Below are 23,651 nucleotides of genomic sequence, written 5' to 3'. Positions count from 1 at the left end.
CTGAGCTCTTCAAGATAAGAAAGTTGATTTCTCAGTGTCTACAGTACTTTGACATTAAAAGAAGCATAGCTTTCAATTTTACTCAAAGGTACTGACTGCAAACCTGATGGAAACATAATAACATTCCTCCCCATTCGATTCTGAGTTGATTCAGACCTGTTTTATCACTGAGCTCTTCAAGATAAAAAAGTTGATTTCTCAGTGCTTACACAGCTTTGGCATGAAAAGAAGCATACCTTTCAATGTTACTCAAAGGTACAGACTGCAAACCTGATAGAAACATATTAACATAACTCCCCATTCTATTCTGAGTTGATTCAGAACTGTTTTATCACTGAGCTATTGATTTCGCAGTGCATATAGTGCTTTGACATTAAAAGAAGTATACCTTTCAATTTTACTCAAAGGTAGTGACTGCAAACCTGATGGCAACATATTAACATAACTCCCCATTTGATTCTGAGTTGATTCAGACCTGTATTGTCACTGAGCTCTTCAAGATGAAAAAGTTGGTTTCTCTGTGCTTACAGTGCTTTGACATTAAAAGAAGTATACCTTTCAATTTTACTCAAAGATACAGACTGCAAACCTAATGGAAACATATTAACATAACTCCCCATTCTATTCTGAGTTGATTCAGAACTGTTTTATCACTGAGCTGTTGATTTCGCAGTGCATATAGTGCTTTGACATTAAAAGAAGTATACCTTTCAATTTTACTCAAAGGTAGTGACTGCAAACCTGATGGCAACATATTAACATAACTCCCCATTTGATTCTGAGTTGATTCAGACCTGTATTGTCACTGAGCTCTTCAAGATGAAAAAGTTGGTTTCTCTGTGCTTACAGTGCTTTGACATTAAAAGAAGTATACCTTTCAATTTTACTCAAAGATACAGACTGCAAACCTAATGGAAACATATTAACATAACTCCCCATTCTATTCTGAGTTGATTCAGAACTGTTTTATCACTGAGCTGTTGATTTCGCAGTGCATATAGTGCTTTGACATTAAAAGAAGTATACCTTTCAATTTTACTCAAAGGTAGTGACTGCAAACCTGATGGCAACATATTAACATAACTCCCCATTTGATTCTGAGTTGATTCAGACCTGTATTGTCACTGAGCTCTTCAAGATGAAAAAGTTGGTTTCTCTGTGCTTACAGTGCTTTGACATTAAAAGAAGTATACCTTTCAATTTTACTCAAAGATACAGACTGCAAACCTAATGGAAACATATTAACATAACTCCCCATTTGATCCTGAGTTGATTCAGAGCTGTATTATCACTGAGCTCTTCAAGATAGAAAAGTTGATTTCTCAGTGCATACAGTGCTTTGACATTAAAAGAAGTATACTTTTCAATTTTACTCAAAGGTACTGACTGCAAACCTGATGGAAACATATTAACATAACTCCACATTTGATTCTGAGTTGATTCAGACCTGTATTATCACTGAGCTCTTCAAGATGAAAAAGTTGATATCTCTGTGCTGATGCTTAGTAGGAAAAGCCTGCGCATATCTAGTGTAGTGATCCATGAGGACCAATACATTCGCGGTGTTGCTGGTGTCTGGAGTGGGGAGTGTTGAGGCAGGTGCTGGACGGGATTTCCCCTAGGCATATACGAGCCAATATAACGGAACGTTACAAGTGGGGGCTACAGTCCTGGATTTGGACTTTCGGTAAAGTTGTAATAGTCATCGCGTTAAGTGATGTGAAGGTGGATCGAGATAGGATTGTAAGTTGGTGTGAATTGGAGGAGGTACCAGTGAATCATGTGTGCATGCTAAGTGGGGTCTATTATCGCATTCCGGCAGATGTACTGGTGCGAGTGTTGAGTTTGATTATAGGTATCGGGCAGGTAGAACTTATAGCTAGAAGGTGTGGGAAAGAACTGGAGTCCAGCTGGATGTTGGTGCGGACGAGTGCCGACGTCATGACTTCAGAACTACCAGCGACAGTCCACGTCTAGGGAGAGGCAGGGCCATGGGGTCTGCTGCAAGTCATCACTACAATCACCAAGATCCTTTTCCGTAGTGAATACTGAAGTAGAGTATTCATTAAGTACCTCTGTTATTTCCTCTGCTTTCATGCATACTTTCCCACTGCCACTCTTGATATGTCCTATTCTTTCATGTGTTATCCTCTTGCTCTTCACATACTGTAGAATGCCTTGAGGTTTTCTTTCATCCTGCCCGCCAAGGCCTTCTCATGGTCCCTTCTGGCTCTTATTAAATTCTTCTGCAGCCTTTCTCCACCCATTCATCACTTACATTCGGTCTCAATCATTTCATTCCTCCATCAACCTTTCAAGATGCATTTAAATGACCCACAATTTTTGTTTCCAGCCCAGATACCCCACCAAATTAGTAGCACTTTAAAGAAATATTTGGAATATAGTGCTAGGCAACAGAATGGCAAATGACTGCATATAAAATATTAATTGACAGCCTTAGGTCATAATAACTAATAAGGACTACCACAATGTGTTAATGCTGTGATACAAGCCCAAAGGTGTTTGAAGAAAATCATAAAAAAAATGAGTCACCACTCACCATAGAGAATGGAAGGATAAATCAGAGAAGAAAAATTTCTTAATATCTATTTTTGGGGAAAGAAAACAAAGAAAAAAATAGATTACAGAAAACTAAAAGCAAGTGCGAAGGGAAAAACAGCTTGCAGAGGTTGGATGTCTTTATTTCTGTTCAGGATAAAAATGGAGAGGTGTTTCTTTATGGGTGGTTAAGGTAGAACTGAAGCTTTTCTGAATTAGCTGAACAGATTGCTTGGTAAGGATTCCAATGGTGGGGAATAGGAAAATGTGTGTGTGTGGGGGGGGAACAAGCAGATAAATGGTTTTCACGGAAGTCAGCATTTCTGAAGTAAGCAATTGCATAACGTGATTTACATAGAGGGGAGAGGGAGGGGGGAGAGAGAGGGAGAGGGAGGGGGAGAGGGAGAGAGAGGGAGAGAGGGATGGAGTTGGTTGAAGAATGGTGGAGAAGGGTTCATGTGGATATGGATTGGCGCAACCCAGTTATCTGTTTGTGGATGGTGTGCTCTATATCACTGGGGCATCAATTTCGGAGCAGAGTAGGCGGAGAGGATTAATGTCACTTGTTTTGTTTATGAAGTTGCTCATTCTTGTCAAACAAGGTCACTGTTATATATTAGTGCTGCTTGTTTATCACCCCTTATCAACTACAATATATCTAAACTCCAGTCCCAGGCTGTGCTCTCCACCTGTAATGGTTGTCTGCCCTATGATTCCATAGATTTCAAATTCTTCTACTTACCTTTTGACTCTTCTGCAGTGTCTGACCCCACCCACCCGTACAACCACTCCACCTCTGACTCCAACTTTAATCTTTCAAGATCCATTTAACTGACTTGGGTCTTTGTCGCACTCCTATCTTAGTTCCCATGAACCATCAAGTGTCATGAAGACACTCTGCAAAGCTGTTGTCTTTTTTAATGGATTGTGTTTTTATATGGACACTAGTCAGGTGCCTGTGCTCTGGAGGTTTGAATCCTTGTAGTTGAAAGCTGTTTAATTCCAATAGGTGGTTTATTAAAAGAACTGTAATATTATCTCAAAACCCAGACTGCTCCAAGTTCAACATTCAGATCTTGCAGAAACATAGAAAACCTACAGCAAAATCTTCGGCTCACAAAGCTGCGCTGAACCTGTCCTTACCTTAGAACTACCTAGGCTTACACATAGCCATCTATTTTTCTAAGCTCCATGTGTCCATCCAGGAGTCTCTTAAAAGATTCTATCATTTTCACCTCCACCACCGCCGCCAGCAGCCCATTCCATGCACTCACCACTCTCTCCGTAAAAAACTTACCCCTGACATCTCCTCTGTATCTCGTGTCTGATTTCAGAGCCCTAAGCAGAGAAAACGGTGTCCTCAGGTACAGACTGGATTGGGTGTAATCACAGTTTCATCTTACAGCTAAATAAGCTTCTAATTAAACATCGAGTCAATCCCAGTTCTACAGTCAAGAGATCAAATATTAAGACCATAACACTGAGGGAGTCTACACTGTATGTACTGTCCAATCTATCCTCTCTGTGATTGTAAATGATCTTGTCCCACCGGCTTGAAAATGAACAAGAACATTCTTCCACATTGCCCTGGTCAAAGCATATCCCCCTATCAACACATATTCATATACTTTATTTTATTTTTTTCTGTTGTGTGCTGGATGAAAATTAACTGCTAGATTGCTGGCCTTATAACTGGCACTATATCTCAAAACTGATCTACCACTAACTGTGATGTATTTTGGAGCACTATCAGTTTTGAAGGACACTTATGTCATGGTCCAGTCCGTGAAGTCCATATTCTGGTTCACAGTCCGGTCCATCGACCCTTGCTCCAGGTTTTCCTGTCTACCCTGTTTCTGTCCCTGTTGAACACTAATTGAGGCAGCTGATTCTGGTTGGGGTTGGCTGCATAAATACCTCCAGAAACCAGGGCGTGGCTGCTGGATTGTTCTTGTCCTTGCTCCTTGTATCCCTTCCCCTGCCTTCTGTTTCCTTGCCTGAAGCCTTGCTTTGTCTTGCTGGTAACTCTCGCCTCGCCTGAAGTCTTGTCTTGGAGCTACCCTGTATCTATGTCCCTTCCTGTCCCTTGCCTCCATCGGGTAAGTCAGGCCAGATTGCCATTTCTCTTCTGGTGGTTCTGTCCCTTCCTGTCCCTTGCCTCCGTCGGGTAAGTCAGGTCAGATTGCCATCACTCTGCAGGTGGTTCTGTCCCTTCCTGTCCCATGCCTCCATCGGGTAAGTGAGGCCAGATTGCTGCTACTCTACGGGTGGTTCTGTCCCTTCCTGTCCCATGCCTCCATTGGGTAAGTGAGGCCAGATTGCTGCTACTCTACGGGTGGTTCTGTCCCTTCCTGTCCCTTGCCTCCATTGGGTAAGCCAGGCCAGAATGCTGTTACCCTGCGGTGGGCCCTGTACCTTCCAGTCCCTTGCCTCCGTCGGGTAAGTCAGGCCAGATTGCCGTTACGCTGCGGTGGGCTCTGTCCCTTGCCTCCATTGAGTGGAGTACCGCACCCTGCCCAGGAGGAGCTGCAAGACCTCAAGTCTGTAGCCTTGCCTCGCCTCAAGTCTCTAGCCGAGCCGAGCCCCAAGCCAAGCTTCACGACCCCAAGCCTCGAGCCTCGCTCCAAGCCAAGCTTCAAGACCCCAAGCCTCGAGCCTCTAGCCTCATCCTGCCTGCCAGTCAAGTCTTGTCCTTGCCTAGTTCTGGGGTCCGAGCCAGAGGCAAGACCCAGGTTCTGGGTCCTTGTCCAGTCTCTGGCTCGGAGTCCAAGCCCGGGCTCCTAGCTCTCTTGTCTAGTCCTGTTCTGGGTTCCCGGCTTTCGTGTCCATGTCCTTGCCCTCATCCTGTATCCTAGTCCTGTCCCGAGTAGTTCAGTGTCTTGCATTTGGGTCCGTTCCCAGCCACCACCTTATGATAACTTATCTCTGCATGTTATTCTTTTTCTTCTGAAGGGCCACCAAAGTAATGGTGTAGAACAGATGAACCACAAGGTCAATTACCATCTCTGTCAAAGTAACAAAACCATGGCAAAATAACTGATAACTGACAGGGTTGACTTGTCTGATGATCTTAAATAGCTGAAAAAAATCTCAAAGCCAAATTTCTGGACTTGACTCGCAAAGGTGAGTATTAATCTTGGCCGGAAAGGATAAATAAATTTCCACCTGTTGGCTTCCTTCTGATGACGGATTGAGGTACGCTTCAGAGCTTCCTCCAGGTCCTCCTGCATCAAGCAACAAACTTCTCTGCAGTTGAAACCCCAACTTCTGATCCTGACTGGAGAAAAGTGGCATGACCCCCTGTTCATGCCCCTTACTGGAAGCTTTCTGGTATTTGGCTCTTCTATCAGTCTCTCTTTAGGTTTTCACCCCCAATCGAATGGTCAGACCTCCGCTGCTTTGTGTCCTCCCAAACGTCCTCTTGGAACCAGTTCTTTATCTGGGCAGAAATGGTTCATAACGCTGCAGAGCTCCCGTACTGGCTTAACCTTATTTGAATGCCAGTTCAGGTTTCAGCTGCCACTTTTCTCCAGTCAGGAAGCAGAAGTTAGGGTTTCAACTGCAGAAAAGTTTGTTGTTCGATGCAGGGGGAAGTTTAGGCAGGTTAAATGAAGTGAGCAGCGTTACAAAAATGCTTTGCCACCACCATATTAAATGTAACATGATGATCGGAAGCTGGTAATGAAATCGATAGTGATGTGGGACAGTTAGAGGGTGCAGAACCCCAAGGGGGCATTGATTAGAAGATTTGTGTTTAGCACAGACAGAGCAGATGTGCACAAATGATTGCATATCCCTCACATTCTCTGGCCATCAAAAGCAGCTTTGAATAAACTCTGTCACCCCCACCGCAGGATGGCCCACGAAGCAAGAAGCATGACTCGACTGGAAACTTCAGATCTTACAGCCTGGGGAACAAACAAACATCCCACTAGAACCCCATCAGGGAAGGGTTCGACATGATGTACCCCACTGATAGTGTCTTCAATGGAATGGCAAATAAGAGCCACAATGCCCTCTCTGGATATTATAGGGTCCGGAGAGCAGTCCTTCTCAGAACAGTCATAACAGTGGGAAAGGGCATCTGCTTTCACGTTCTTTGAAATAATAAAGTTAAAGCTTCCCTGTCAGGGAATCAGGCGTTTAGTCTCCTGGATATAGGCAAAATTTTCAACCAGTGGTGCCGCTCTAACGCTGGTTGACAGCTAGGACCTCTTGGTTACCAATATCATAGTTCTTCTTGGCAGGGAACAGGTGAATGGAAAAGAATAAACAGGGCTGAACCTTACTGTCACTCTCAGACCTCACTAAACAGCTCCATCACCAAACTTGGATGCATCTACCTCAACAATGTTCAGGGTTTAGATGCATCAGTATTGGGGCTAAAGTGAATCACCTCTAATTCATCAAAAGAAGTTTGCACCTCAGTTATCCAATGAATATGGGACAGAGAGCCCAAAGTAAGTACAGAGTTCGGTGCAGCAATCATGCTGAGATTGCAGATGAATTGCTTATAGAAATTGGTAAAGTTGAAAAACCTCTGCACCTGTTTTAAGGTCTTTTGCTGTGGCCAGTTGGTGATGTCTGTAACCTTCCCTGACTCTATCTGCAAACCTTTGTGACAGACAACATTTCCTAAGAAGGAGACTGATGCAAATCTGAAATAAAAACTGAAAATAATGGGAATGTTCAAAAGAATAAGTAGAGTTTGTGGAGAGAGAACAAAGTTAATGTATTAGAAACATAGAAAACCTACAGCATGATAAAGGCCCTTTGGTCCATAAAGCTGTGCCAAACATGTCCTTACCTTGATGAGGCCATGTCAGAGGTAGGTTTTGTATACAGAGAGTGATGGGAAGTGCTTCTAGGAGTGGTGGTAGTGGCAAATACATTAGGGACATTTAAGAGACTCTTAGGCATTTGGATGAAAGAAAAATTGGAGGGCTGTTTGGAAGGTAAGTGTTAGATTGATCTTGGAGTAGGTTAAAAAGTTGGAACAACATTTTGAGTTCTACCACTCACCTACTATGGGCATTTTCTTTTACAGTTGCAGATGCCATTTAGAGAAATTCCTTCATCATCTTTGTGAGACTATTTGTAAATAGTGTTGTTGAGTTCTCTTAGGCCAGGGATCCCCAACCTTTTTTGCACTGTGGACTGGTTTAATATTGACAATATTCTTGTGGACTGGCCGACCCGGGGGGGGGGGGGGGGGGGGGAGGGTGTTACAGTAGGGAACACCTCAACATGTCAGCATGAAAGGTTTCATAGGAACGCTCTACCTTAGCGGTGGAAGTACTGGACAAGGGCAGTCCCGTATGGGACAAGCCAATTTAGCCCAATATACGGGATGTCCACCACCATATTAAATGTAACATGATGCTGGTAATGAAATCGATAGTGATGTGGGACCCAGGGGTGTTGTGGGACAGTTAGAGGGTGCAGAACCCCAAGGGGGCATTGATTAGAAGATTTGTGTTGAGCACAGACAGAGCAGATATGCACAAATGATTGCATTTGTGATACAAGACAGTTGGCAACCCTATGTTCAAGTTCAACAGTGCATGACAGGGAATAAGGAAAGGTACAGCTGACTCAAATCGTTTCCTCGCGGTTCAGTAGCACATGCTTTGTGGCCTTGTGGTTGGGGACCGCTGGCGTAAAGTGAAGAAACAACTACCATTCATTTATATGGGAAAAATTTTTGAGCATTCCCAGAACCAAAAAATAACCTTCCAAGTCATACCAAATAACACATAAAACCTAAAATAACACTAACATATATTAAAAGTAGGAATGATATGATAAATACACAGCCTATATAAAATAGAAATAATGTATGTACAGTGTAGTTGGGAAGATTAAGGCAAAACCAATTTGTGGGGAAAAAAAAATCGGCACATATGCACATGCGCATGTCACGCATGCACACACAGGTGCCCGCGCAAAGCTTCGTGGTCATGGTAGTCTTTCTCGGGGTAAACACAAGTGTCCCATCAACACACACAAAAAATGTTGGTGAACGCAGCAGGCCAGGCAGCATCTATAGGAAGAGGTACAGTCGACGTTTCGGGCCGGGACCCTTCGTCAGGATCTGACTGCTACTTTTGTCCCTTATTTGGGAGTGAGAAAGTTGGCAACCCTAACTGTAAAAGACATGTTGAGGTGAGTTTAACCCAACTTGAACCGCCACCGCCTCCCCTCCGGTCGGCTAGTCCACAAGAATATTGTGAATATTAAACCGGTCCGCGGCGCAGTAAAGGTTGGGGACCCCTGATCTATCTAACCATGCAGGAGGTCAGTTCAATAGTCTAAGAGGTACAGAATCTGTCTTTGAATCTAGTTGTACAGTACATCCTTCTGGTCATTGGGTATATTTAAAATGGAGGTTTGATAGGTTCTTGATTAGTGAAGGTTTCAAAGGTTAAGGGGAGAAAGCAGAAGAATGGGGTTGAAAAGGATAATAAATTGGCCATAATGAAAAGTAGGAGCAGACTTGATGGGCCAAATGGCCTAATTCTGCTCCAATGTCTTATGGTCTAAGACTAACTCCTTCAAAATAAAATCACTAATACTTACTGCCCACATTGGTTCTCCGTCAAACTCCCGCAGTATAAAATTCTCATCCTTGTTTTCAAATTGCTTAATGACCTTCCTCCTTACTACTACAGTAACATTGTCCAGTGATGCAACCTCCAGAGATTCAGTAATCCTCTAATTCTGTTTGAGTAACTGGTTCCATCATTCTAGTGCTGGTCTGGTGGATATTTCCTTATCCAGGCCTTCTGATGATAACGTTTAATGAAGATTTCAAATCTGAATTGTGTGTCATTTTGACTCTTCACAATCCTTTAAGGTGAATGATCTTCATGAATCATTAGATTATATGTACTGAAGAATGGATCATTTAACTCACAGCCAGGGATTTAAAATGTGAGACATTGCAGGAATATATTGCATTCATAGCAAGAGGATTCGAGTACAGGAGCAGGGAGGTACTACTGCAGTTGTACAAGTCCTTGGTGAGACCACACCTGGAGTATTGTGTGCAGTTTTGGTCCCCTAATCTGAGGAAAGACATCCTTGCCATAGAGGGAGTACAAAGAAGGTTCACCAGATTGATTCCTGGGATGGCAGGACTTTCATATGATGAAAGAGTGGATCGACTGGGCTTATACTCTCTAGAATTTAGGAGATTGAGGGAAGATCTTATTGAAACATATAAAATCCTAAAGGGATCGGACAGGCTAGATGCAGGAAGATTGTTTCCGATGTTGGGGAAGTCCAGAATGAGGAGTCACAGTTTGAGGATAAAGGGGAAGCCTTTCAGGACCGAGATTAGGAAAAACTTCTTCACACAGAGAGTGGTGAATCTGTGGAATTCTCTGCCACAGGAAACAGTTGAGGCCAGTTCATTGGCTATATTTAAGAGGGAGTTAGATATGGCCCTTGTGGCTAAGGGATCAGGGAGTATGGAGGGAGGGCTGGGACAGGGTTCTGAGTTGGATGATCAGCCATGATCATACTGAATGGCGGTGCAGGCTCAAGGGACTGAATGGCCTACTCCTGCATCTATTTTCTATGTTTCTATGTTTGTCAAATGACAAGCCAGAAAAGAAAAGGCTTTGACTTGTTAGAAACGGGATTGCTGTCTATCTCTCTGGTGCTTATTAAGGCACCATGTAAGCCATAACATTAAAAGTAATTATGAGGAAACATGTGTTTCCTGTCTTGGAATTGTAGTTTTTCATTTTAGGCTTGTTGAGTGCCAAACTATTTAATTCTTCTGAAAAGTAACTAGTTCACAAGCAAAGAAATGTATAAATACTAATTAGGCTACAGCCAGAGTACTGTGCATGGTTCAAGAAACCCAAGTGCAGGAAGGAAGTTATAAAACTTGAGGAGGTGCAGGTAAGATTAAGTTGGATGTCGCCTGATACATGGAATAGTAGAACAATTAATAGAATTGCTGCCTCGGAGCTGCAGTTATCTGGATTCAATGCTGCCCTCTGGTATTTTCTGTATGGATATTACACTCCACAGAAACCATATGGGATTCCTCTGGGTACCCTGGTTTCCTCCCATTTCCCAAACACATGTGATTTGCTGGGTTATTTAGTCATTGTAAATTGCCCCTGCTGTATCGGTGAGTGTTGGAATTGGGGGCGGGGGGAATTGATAGTAATGAGGAGATAATAGGTTACAGGAAAATTAGTCAGGGAACTGTGTTGCTTTTTGAGCCATTCAACATCTGAAAATCTCCCGATATCTTGTAAGAAAATATGAAAGATATGGGAAGAAGGATAAGTATTCTTCTCTAAATACATAGAACATATTGTAAAATTATATCTCCCCTGTTTCTTCCAGAACTGGGGATTATTGTCAAGCCTATGAAGTTTTTTTTTGTAATTTATTTTTTATTGAATTTCATCATCAAACATTTCCATAAGATGTATTTCAGATACTGCAGACACACACACACACACACACACATATATATATATATATATATATATATATAGTGACAAGAATACACATAGATAAGATGTTAGCTGTCCTGTGTGATCAGCAGTTGGTCTGCCACCTGTCTTCAAGAGAGAGATAAGGGACACAATGAAACAGCATCTGGAGATGTGTAGAGAGAGCTGTCTGGAGCGGCTCCCCCTTTGAACCCTGAGCTGTTTGAAGTGATGGACAGGCGATCTGGAGATGTGTAATGAAGGGACGGGAGAGAGAGCTGTCTGGAGCGGCTCCCCCCTTTGAACCCTGAACTGTTTGAAGTGATGGACAGGCGATATCCCAGCAGGGGGATAAAAAAGGGACAGGTTCGCTAAGGCGACACAAACACGACACCCGAGGTAACGAGACCCTGGAAGCGGTGCGCCTCTCACGAGTCGGTGGGAAGTACCGGACCTTAAATGCACAGGGTGGAAAGGTACGATCAGCGGGAACCCGGTGTGTGTCCACCCTCGCTTGGGTGCCGGGTTCACTGCAGAGGATCGACCGCATCTGGAGGAGGGGTCACAGTCGGTGACCTCAGGTGACATCACAAAGGACCCGCCCGGAAAGCTGCTTATGAGCAATATTGCCGGTCTGTGAGTGGAAGCCGTTTCTGAATGATCAGTCGTTCCCGTTCTCTCTTTCTCTCTCCCCACGTTGTTCATCGCCATGACAACGATTACTGCGAACTAAACTACTAAATTGGACTGAACTTTGTGTCACTTTGAAATTGGTCATTTATCCCTAGACAACGATAGAGCTTGATTGATGCTGTTATCTTAATTCTGTGCACATGTGTTTATCATTGCTGAACTGTTGCATTTTTATCCTTTCGATTACTGTGTCGCTTGTTTCTTTAATAAAACTTTCTTAGTTCTAGTAATCCAGACTCCAACTGAGTGATCCATTTCTGCTGGTTTGACAACCCAGTTACGGGGTATGTAACAATATATATATATATCATACAATCATATTTGTCACAAATCTCCACATAATACTTATCTGAGGTATACACTTATAGAAACGAGAGGAAAGAAATAACAATCGAAAGAAGAAAACTATGTACAGAGTAGGGAGTGATTTTTTTTACAACATATTCATTGACTTGTGAGAACAAAATCAGGCCTATGTAGTTAAACCATTTTTTCCAGTATGAATAAAATTGTTCCAATTTATGATTAACAGATGCTGTTATCTTCTCCATTTTGTAAATGTCCATTGTAATTTCCATCCATACATTTAAAGTTGGGCTTTCCTGTGATAACCATTTCCTGGTAAGGGTCTTTTTACCAGACACCAGCAGTACATTCATTAAATATTCATCTCTTTTCAACCATTCTTGAGGTATATACCCAAAATATGTGGTCTTACTCTCTAAGGGTATTTGACATTTAAAGATGTCTTGTAAGGCATTAAGTATCCCACTCCAATAGTCTTGGATAACGGGGCATTCCGAGAAAATATGATAATGGTTTGCATTTTGATTTCCACAATTTCTCCAGCAAACAGGGGGGTTACTATCATAATGGGATTTCTGAGAGGGAGTAATAAAATATCAAGTTTTTCCACCCGAACTCCCACCATTACTGTGAACTGGTACACTTCCATTGATACCTCCATATTATTGTCCAGTCTTCCTCAGATATTATTATCCCTCCTTCCTTCTCCCATTTTGTTTTAATGTATGAAGTCGAATGTGTTTTAAGATTTGGCAAACCCTTATACACGCTTGAAATTATTCTACTACCATTTTTCTGAATTGTATGCTTTTCTAAATAGCTCTATCAGACATGTACTTGCCTTGGTTACATTTTTCACCGTCCTATTAACATACTATCGCATCTGTAAATACCAGTAAAAGTCTTGTTTTTCTAATAAGTGTTTCCCTTTGAGCATTTCAAAACTGAACAGTGTTCCTTCTTTCATTATATTGCAAATGGCTGTTATTCTTTTTAACTGTCCTGTCCTTAAATCTAGCATCCAGTTTATTCAGCGTAAAATCTGAGTCATATGCACACCATTTAAGAATTGCAATGTCTCTCTCTAGTTTATATTCTTTTATAATAGTTTTCTATATTTTAAGAGCCCATTTCACTCTTGGGTTTTCAATATTATTTATGTAACTTTGTAGGTTGTTATCAGCCAAAATTACCTGTATGGGGATGGAAAGTATCTCCTCCTCAATGTTTTTCCATTGAGTATCATATGATGGGTTGCACCAGCATATCATGGCTCTCAACTGTACTGTAAAATAATAATCTCTAAGAGAAGGTAGGCCCCATCCCTCCTTTTCCTTGGCTAATTGCAAAGTTTTGAGATGAACCCTAGGCCTTTTACCTTGCCATATATATCTTGATAGCATCTTGTTCCATTCATTGAATTGATTTTGGTTAATCTCTATTGGTAGGGTCTGAAAGACATATCGTAGTCTGGGCACTATATTCATTTTAGGCAGCATCTCTAGGAAGAGGTGCAGTCGACGTTTCAGGCTCTTGGCTCCATCCCTCCCCCCCACCCGCCCCCTGTCTTCTCCTATCATTTTGGATCTCCCCCTCCCCCTCCAACTTTCAAATCTCTTACTCACTCTTCCTTCAGTTAGTCCTAACGAAGGGTCTTGGCCTGAAACGTCCACTGCACCTCTTCCTAGAGATGCTGCCTGGCCTGCTGTGTTCACCAGCAACTTTGATGTGTGTTGTTTGAATTTCCAGCATCTGCAGAATTCCTGTTGTTTGCTATGTTCATTTTAATAGATTTAAACCCTGAACTGAGACCAAGAAAAGGAATTAGGTTCAATCTTGTTATATCTTCCTTAATTTTCTAATATACTGTATAGGCTGATAATAGCATTCTGACAATTTTGCCAAATCTTTTGGCATAACGATGCCCAAATATTTGACAGACTCTGTTTGCCATGCTCAAGGATATCTATTTTCAATTTCTCTTAGTGGGCTATAGTTATATGAAAGTAGTTAGGTTTTATCTATGTTGATCTTATATCCTGATAATTGGCCATATTGTTCAAAGGATTGCATCAATTTAGGTAATAGTTGGGTTTTATCTATGTCAGGGGTCCCCAACCTTAATTGCACTGCGGACCAGTTTCATATTGACAATATTCTTGCGGACCGGCCGAACCGGCGGGGGGGTGGTAGTGTTGCCAACAGACAAGAGTAGCAGTCAAATATGTTGTTTACCTTGAGAAAGACTGCAATGATCATGAAGCTTTGCGCGGGCATCTGTGCGCATGCGTCACCTGTGGATCTTTTGCCACAAATCGTTGTTGGCGATTCTGATCGGGGGTGGGGGGATGTTAATCACGACCAGAATATAGGTGATAAGTAGCTAATACACTCAATTTCATTTCTAAAAGGTCTTATCTAACGAATTTAATATTAAACACACAGCGCATATTTTCCTCGCATGAATATAGTGATAAGTCAATTATCAGGGGAGGACAGGGGAGCTTGAAGTAAGTGTTGAACGAACTTCCAGTAGAAGTGGCAGAATCGGGTTCAACATTATCATTTAAGGAAAAATTGGATAGGTATATGGACAGGAAAGGAATGGAGGGTTATGGGCTGAGTGCAGGTCGGTGGGACTAGGTGAGAGTAGTGTTTGGCACGGTCTGGAAGGACCGAGATTGCCTGTTTCCGTGCTGTAATTGTTATATAGTTATATAACTCACTTATAAGTCAATAGCATCATAACATTTTAATTAATGTTTGGATATTAAACACACAGCACATAATTTCCCCATATGAACATACAAAATCATTGCAACACACCAGTATCACTGAATCAGTGGGAGCCCTGGGCTGAACACTTGTTTCCCTGCAACAAGACGGAGCCATCGAGGGGTGATGGGAGACAGCGATACTCGAAGGGGGTTCCTTATGTCCAGTCTATTCCGCAATTTAGTTTTTGTTGCATTCATTGCATTCATATGTTGGAAATGGAAGCAACGTTTTCAGTGCTTTCATGGCTATCTGAAGATATTTACCCTTGACTTTGATCCAGGATGCCGGTAGAGACGTTATGTTAAACATACTTCTCAGCCCGCCGTTATTTGCAAGCTTGAGAAGTTGATCTCCTTCCCGCGCTAACATGGATGACGCGCGGGTAATGACCTTGCATGCATTCAAGCTCAACAGAGGGCGTGACGGGGAATGAAGAAAGGCGCAACTGACTCATATCGTTTCCTCGCAGCCCGGTAGCGCATGCTTTGCGGCCCGGTGGTTGGGGACCGTTGATCTATGTTAATCTTGTATCCTGATAATTGGCCATATTGTTCAAAGGATTGCATCAATTTAGGTAAACAGTATGTTGATCAAAATGTCACCCAAGTAACAGGCCAATTTATGCTCTGTCCCTTTAATAGTAATTCCACTGATATCTTCACTTTGTCTGATGTATTGAGCTAATGGTTCCAGATATAATGTAAAGAGTAGTGGTGACTATGCACAACCCTGTCTCGTGTCCCTTTCTAGGGTAAAACTATTAGATAAATATCCATTGATTTTAATCCCACCAGTAGGATTGTCGTATAGTGCCTGTATAGCTTTAATAATTGTGTCATGTAAACCAAATCTATGTAACACTCTGTAAAGAAAATTCCAATTAACCAAATCAAATAGTCATAGTCATAGTCATAGTTATACTTTATTGATCCCGGGGGAAATGCCTTTTCAGTGTCCACGCTTATCACTATTGCTTCAATTTCATTTTTTTTATATGATCCATAATGTGAAGTATCCTTCATATATTGTCTTGTGTTTGGTGTTGTTGTATAAAACCGGTCTGATCATTATGTATCAGCCTGGGTAGAAAATCTTTGAATCGTTTGGCCATGATGGAGATAAATATTCTATAATCCACATTAAGAACAGATATTGGTCTAAATGACCCACATTCCATTTTATTCTTGCCTTCTTTTGGTATAGCTGAGATTATCGCCTCCTTCCAGCTGGGTGGCATTTGCACCATTCTTAGGGCCCAGTTCAGTGTGGGGAGTAAAACAGGAATTAACTCATTTCTAAACTCTTTATACCACTCTGCCATATATCCATCTGATCCTGGTGACTTGCTTAATTGAAGCCTACTAATTGAAGTTTTTAGTTCAGCTTCAGTTATGTCAGCAGTCATCGTTCTATTTTGTTCTTTGCTTTAAGTGGGTAACTCTAAAGAATTCAGGAAGGTGTCAATTTGGGTTATGCTTCCCCCTGGAACTTTGGAATACAGAGTTTTGTAAAACATTTCAAAAGCTTCTTGAATTTCACTTAGCTTATTTTTTTATCACTTTTGTTCTTGGATCCCTAATTCTATGAACTGTATTTTCTGCTATCTTTTTTTCAGTTTCCACGCCAGTATTTTCATAGATTTAGATCCACTTTCATAGTGACTCTGTTTCAGAAACATTAATTTTTTTTGAATTTTTTGTGTAGCCAAACTATTAATTTCATTCTTAATTTTTAAAATTTCCTCCAGTGTATCCTGTGCCAAACTCAATTTTGGTTTTTTTCTGGTTCCTTCAGCTCACTTTGTAATTCCTCTAATGTTTTATTCCTCATTTTTTTCTTATATGAAGATATTGCTATAATTTTCCCTCTTAAGACAGCCTTCAGAGTATCCCATAGAATGGGAGGTGAAACGTCTCCATTATCATTGAATTCTAAGGAAAGACCAATTTTCTTTTTAATTTGTTCCTTAAAATAGGGATCATTGAGTAGACTTGAATTTAGTTTCCAAATAGTATTCTTTGGTTGTTGGTCAAAATCAACAGATAAATATATAGGTGCATGGTCACTTACATCTATTGTCCCAATTCCATGGGTGATTATTTTGTCTCTATTTTTTCCAAATGTTATGAAATAGTCTATTCTTGTATATACGGAATGGGGGGGGGGGCAGAATAAAGAGTGTCATCCCTTCTGTCGGGGAAAAGGTCCCTCCATATATCAATTAGACCAACACCCTTAAAAAGAGTGTTAACTTTCTTATGTAAGGACTTCATTTCATAAGTCTTTCTATTGGAAGAGTCTAACTTTGGTTGTAATTGTAAATTTATGTCTCCCCCACATATCAAGAGACCTTCTGTTTCCATTACCATAATATTAGTAATTTTCTGGAAGAAACTAATATCACTTCCTGGGGGTGCATATATATTCAATAAAGTAACAGGATTTCCATCTATATTCCCCCTTACCAGAATATATCTGCCCTCCTTATCTCCCATTTCGAATATTTCTTCAAAACTTAGCTTGCTTGAGATTAGAATAGTAACTCCTCTTCTTTGTCCTGACTTACATGAGGAGGAAAATAAATGAGTGAAGCCTATTCTCTTTAATTTTCCATGCTCATTATCACTTAAGTGAGTTTCCTGTAAATATATTACATGGGCTTGTTTTTTACATTTTTGATAGAATTTTACTGCGCTTGACTGGATTCAACTTCCTATTAACATTAAAAGAAATGAATTTTACTTTGTCCTTAGCCATATGTATTTATCTGTTAGTATATCATTGAAATTTGCAGAATATAACTTAACCGATCTACTCCCTGAACAAATAAGAGCCGAGAAACGTAAATAATAAAAAAAAGGTAATGAAGGTGTGATTACAAGGCTGTGGTCTCTAGATGACCCTGGGCTGAGCTAGAAGAAACGTCTAGCCGTGGGCGATAGCCCTTCCTACCTGTGAGTTGAGTACCTATAAATGTAAGTAAAAAAAAATCTATGTCCATTACACAGAAATTATTTCCCTGTGTATTCCTCCCATGTATATATTCTCATTTAGGTGGGGGAAAAGGAATGAATGAATGAAGTTTTAAAAATTGAGTAATATAAAATCCACATTATAATATGTATTTCTCGAGATAGGTATATCACCGTCTATTTTTGCTTTTGTTTAGTTTATCAGCACTTCTAAAGTTAGCCAAACCTTATGGCTCTTCTGGAGGAGGCGAGGGCTGCCCTCGGAGAACTCACAGTCTCTTCTTAATATCCTTCTCTTGTCTTGCTCCCGTCCCCTGCTTTCTCGGTTCTCTTACTATTTCCCAAACAGATCGGGATAACTGCTTAGCCAGGCTTTCTCTTGGTTTGACCACGCTAATGGACAGTCCTCTGTTGTTCATGTCTGTAGTCGCCTCTTCCACCATCTGATATATTCGTATCCCCGCTTGGTAAAATACCCTCAGTTTAGCAGGGTACGGGGTTTGGAATTTAATCTTTTCTTGCTTTAATATTTGTTTTACTTCGGAAACTTTTAAAGTTTTACTTTCCTTCCATTTCTGTAGGACCTCGGGGGGTGGGGGGGGGGTATCATAATCAAGTATGTTAATTTCCCGTTCCAAAAAACCCTCTTCTTACTCCTGGCCCTTCGTAGAATCTCCGCCTTGCTCTTGAATCGAAGGAATCTAAGTACTATTGAGCACAGTTTACTTTCTCTGTCTCCGGGAGGCCGCAGGACAAGTGAACAATGCGTCCTCTCAACTTCAATCTCCATAGTCGGGGTAATCTCTAGCACCTCCCGCAGCAGCTTGTCTACAAAGTCTATCATTGACAATCCCTCTGCTCCTTCGGGAACATTATAAATCCTGATATTTTTCCATCGCGATCTTCCCTCCTGGTTAAGCAATTTACTTTCCTGTTGATTTAATATTTTTATCATCTTACTTAGTATCTGTTCTACGTTTTGCACATGATCTTCCACCTTCTGTATTCGAGCCTGTGCCACCGCTATTTTCTGATTGACGTTGACGAGCTCTGACCTTATATCATTGGGTTGCTGTTTTATATCTTTTTGGACTTCCTTTATCTCTTCCAGAATCCTTATCATGTTTGCCGCTTCGCCTGCACGAAGCCCCGTGTCAGCTTCGCCACCACGCGCATGTGTAGGAGAGCCGCGCGCTGCAGCTCTCTCTTCCATAGGCTCCGCAATGGTGCTCTTTTATCTCCATTCTTTTTCTCCATTCTCGCCCCCCCTTATCAATTCAGATATTTTTGAAAGATCTCATATTTGATGGACTAACGGGGCAAAATATGCGTTTTTCCGGAGTTGTTGATTTAAGCTGCCATTCTGAACGATGAAGCCTATGAAGTTTTGTCAGATTTGTAAATCTGCAGGCACAATATAACAAGAATTCTAATGCTATAGAATTTTACGTGAAGAAATTTGTTAAAATAGTTCTTAAACACCATCCATCTATCCAACAAAATGCTACTCAGTTATTCTGACTGTTCACAAGTTGATTTTCTTCAGAGGGATTAGAACAGAATACATGAAAGAGCTTAGTAGAAGGAATGTAATGTATAAAATGGGAGATCATTCACAGATACAAAAATATGTTGAGAGATTGAAAGCTGCTGGTATTCAGAAGGATCTGGATGTGCATCAATCACTGAAAATTAGCATCTAGATGAAATAAGTATTTAGGGCAAACAACATGTTGATCTTTGTTGTAAGAAGATTTAGATACAAAAGGCATCTTGCTCCAATTTTATAGAGCCTGGGTGAGACTATATCTGGCTTATTACTTATAATTCTGGTTAACCAACCTAAGGAAAGACATAATTTATACAGTGAGTACAGCGATGGTTTCATAGATGTTTTCTGGGATGTCAAGTTTATTGAAGGAGGAGAGATAAAGCAGAGAGGGCATAGTCTAGAGTATAGAATGAGAACCAATCTCGTTGAAATAGACAATGTTCTTAAAGGGATTCACAGGGTAACCACAGAGTTGACATTTCTTATGAGAGGGCTGCCTAGAGCCAGGGATCATTCTCTCAAAATATGGGATAATGGATTCAGAATTAAGAAATTTATTCACCCAGATTCCAATGGATCTTTAGAATTCTTTACTTAAGAAATCTGAGGGGAATCTCTCTGGGGAAAACAGTTTCTCCTCATCTCTGTCCTAAATCTTCTCCCCTGAATCTTGAGGCAATGTCCCCTAGTTCTAGTCTCACCTACCAATGGAAACAACTTTCCTACTTCTATCTTATTTATTCCTTTAAAAATGTTGTATGTTTCTATAAGATCTCTCATTCTTCTGAATTCCAGGTGACTCAATCTCTTCTCATAGGTTAACCCCCTCATCCCTGGAATCAACCTGGTGAACCTCCTCTGCACTGCCTCCAAAGCCAGTATATCCTTCCTCAAGCATGGAGACCAGAAATACACACAATACTCCAGGTGCACCAGTACCCTGCACAGTTGCAACATGACCTCCCTGCTGTTGAATTCAATCCCTCTAGCAATGAAGGCCAGCATTCCGTTTGCCTTCTTAGTAACCTGTTGAACCTGCAAGCCAACTTTTCGCAAATCCCCAAATCCCTTTGCAAAACAGCATGCAGCAATCTTTCACCATTTAAACAAAAATCTGCTCTTCTACTATTCCTTCCAAAGTGGATGATCTCACATTTACCAGCGTTGTATTCCATCTACCAGAGCTTGGCCACTCACTTAACCTATCTATATCTCTCTGCAGACTCTCCACATCCTCTGTACAGTTTGTTTTTCCACTCAGTTTTGTGTCATCAGCAAATTTTGCTATGCTACACGCAGTCCCCTCTTCCAAATCATCAATGTAAACTGTAAACAGCTGCAGGCCCAGCACTGACCCCTGCAGCATCCCACTCACCACTGACTGCCAACTGGAGAAACACCCATTTATACCAACTGTCCACCTTCTATTGGTTAAGCAATCCACTATCCATGCCAATACACTTCTTCCAACTACAAGCATCTGTATCTTATTTATAAGTCTCCTGTGTGACACTTTATTGAACGCCTTCTGGAAATCCAAGTATACAACATCCACCTGTTCCCTTCTATCCATTGCACTCATTATGTCCTCAAAGAACTCCAGTAAGTTTGTCAAACAGGACCTGCCCTTTCTGAATTCATGCTGTGCCTGGATCCTTTCTAAATGTTTCGCTATTTCTTCCTTAATGACAGCTTTAAGCATTTTCCCAACTACAGATGTTAAGCTAACTGGCCTATAGTTGCCTGTGTTTTGCCTACATCATTTGTTTAAAAAGTGGCGTGACATTTACTGTCTTCCAGTCTGCTGGGACCTGCCCAGAGTCTAGAGAGTTTTGATAAATGATTACCAATGTGTCTGCTATAACCTCCGCCAATTCCCTCAGCACCCTGGGATGCATCCCATCAGGACCAGGGGACTTATCTACTATCAGGCCCTCTAGTTTGCTCATCACTATTGCTTTAGTGACAGTGATTTTATCGAGGTCCTTACCTCCCATTTCATCCATAACATCCTTCTTTGGCGTATTAGACGTGTTCTCCACCATGAAGACCAACACAAAATAGTCTTTCAATGCGTCAGTCATTTTCTTAGCACCCAATATCAATTTCCCCTTCTCGTCTTCCAAGGACCCATGAAACCCATGAGCATGACTTCCTTATTCATTTTATTGCACTGCTTATTTATTATTGCACACTTACTTTGTCTTTGCTGCAAAACAACACAATTCACCTCATCTAATTCAGTGATAATAAATGTTGAAATATGAGTTTGATAGATTTTTAGACATTAAGGAACTCAAGTGATATTGAGTTAATGTGAGAAGTAAAATCCAGCTGTGATCTTACTGGCTAGTGGAACAGGGCTGAAGGGGTTGAATGGCCTTCTCCTAGTTTCATTTCTTATGTCCATAATTTCTCATTCTACTTCTAAGTTCTTTTGCTTCTTCTAACTAACATTGCTTTTCAACATTTATTTGGTGTACTTGAACTGCCATTTTTGGACGAAGATATTTATACATTTAAAGTGTATACCTGAAATATTGAAGGGCCTGATAATGTACATATAGTCAATGACTATATTGTCAATGTGTTCTAAGATAATAAATATGCAGTAGGTGTAGACCTGAAATAACATTAGGCATAAAAACAACTGTATGTGTATTTAATGAGTGACGTGAATTTCTGTTACTGGATGATGGCATTTGTCTATCTCATACATGTACCTGTTGTTAGTCCTGTCGAAGGGTCTTGGCCTGAAATGTCGACTGTACCTCTTCCTAGAGATGCCGCCTGGCCTGCTGTGTTCACCAGCAACTTTGATGTGTGTTGCTTGAATTTCCAGCATCTGCAGAATTCCTGTTGTTTATGTACCTGTTGTTGTTCTGTTGAATAATTGTACACTTACAGCTACTGCATATAACTAAAATTAAACTGTGTAATAATGTAAGTGTACATTTAGTGCATATAGGTGAAACTGTATTGAAGATATTAATGTGTCTACATTAAAAGTCTATACCTACTATTTAAATGCAGGATCATAGTGCACGTATATTTAATGGATGAGAACCAAAAGTGTGCTGTGGACAACTAATACAGATAATTAAATACTGCTGTGGATTGATACTGAATGCATTTTTGATCATATTTACTATCTCTGTGCAGATTTAATAGTTTGTGGCAGATAAATAGAAGCCTTATAATGCTAGCTTCATGCTTGCTTCATCCACAATTTGCACTAAATATGTAAAATTCTGGATTTGCAAATTGGTTTTATTTTTGTTTTGCTACCATTAGTTTGAAATGACAGTAACACACAAAATTATAGCAATAACTCAATATAGTTTTATAATCAAAGTCTGATATTGCAATTACATAATATTTAATTATAACTGAACACAGTATCATCTAATTAATATGTAATGATGATTGATAGACTGTGTAGAGAGCAATGCAAAAAGAATATGTACTATTTTCTGAATTTTTAGTGTAGCTTGCTTTCAGAGAAGCAAATGGGTTTCTCCCCCTACAATTCACCAGGATACAATGTTAAATAAGATCAATGATAAATTTTGGTTCTGCTCCCTTCAGTTTAGAATACCACTAGTATTAGTGGTTTTTATATTTCCAGCAATCTGAAGCAACAACTCATTGACCAATATATAGTTAAATGATTTTTTGACAGTACCGCAGGAATAAACCCTTTTTTGTCAATATCACAGGACAATTTCAACTTCATAGTCAGTCTGAAACCTGGTGAAAAAGTTGCATGTTCTTTAAGAAACTGATAATGCTTTATTCCATTGATTTTGATAAAGTTTGAAACTATTCCATAGGGATCTTTTATTTTTCCAGATGAAAACAGACCAAACAGAGCTGGAGTGAGACAGAGCTAATTATAATCAACGAACTGGGTTACTTTACTTGCCGAATTGACTGGGTAAAACGTGACTTGTGACAAAATTTATCTTTCTGCCCCTTTCTTGTGTTACAAGAATAATTGATTCCGCAAACTTTTCTTTTTGCAATGATCTCACTTTATAAATCCTCATTAATAAACTCACTGGGACTAAGCAAGACTCCTCTATTTTTTTAGCTGGTCCAAATTTAAATTCAATCAAACATTAGTCTAGCGCAGGAAGAGTAAGACAAAAGATGACCCTCTGCCTCCACATTCAGTTCAGTCTGTAAGGATTGCTTTTCTGAACTGCCAATCAAAACTACCTCTGCTAATGGATGCCATAGCAACCCACATGGACTATTAATTAAGATCCCAGTTAGTGTTTCCAAGTAGAATGTGGACCTCTATGAAATCCCTATTGTCTCAACACTGAT

The sequence above is a fragment of the Mobula birostris genome, chromosome 24 (assembly GCF_030028105.1).
Source record: "Mobula birostris isolate sMobBir1 chromosome 24, sMobBir1.hap1, whole genome shotgun sequence".
Classification (NCBI taxonomy): domain Eukaryota; kingdom Metazoa; phylum Chordata; class Chondrichthyes; order Myliobatiformes; family Myliobatidae; genus Mobula; species Mobula birostris.
Note: the sequence above shows the minus strand (reverse complement) of the source record.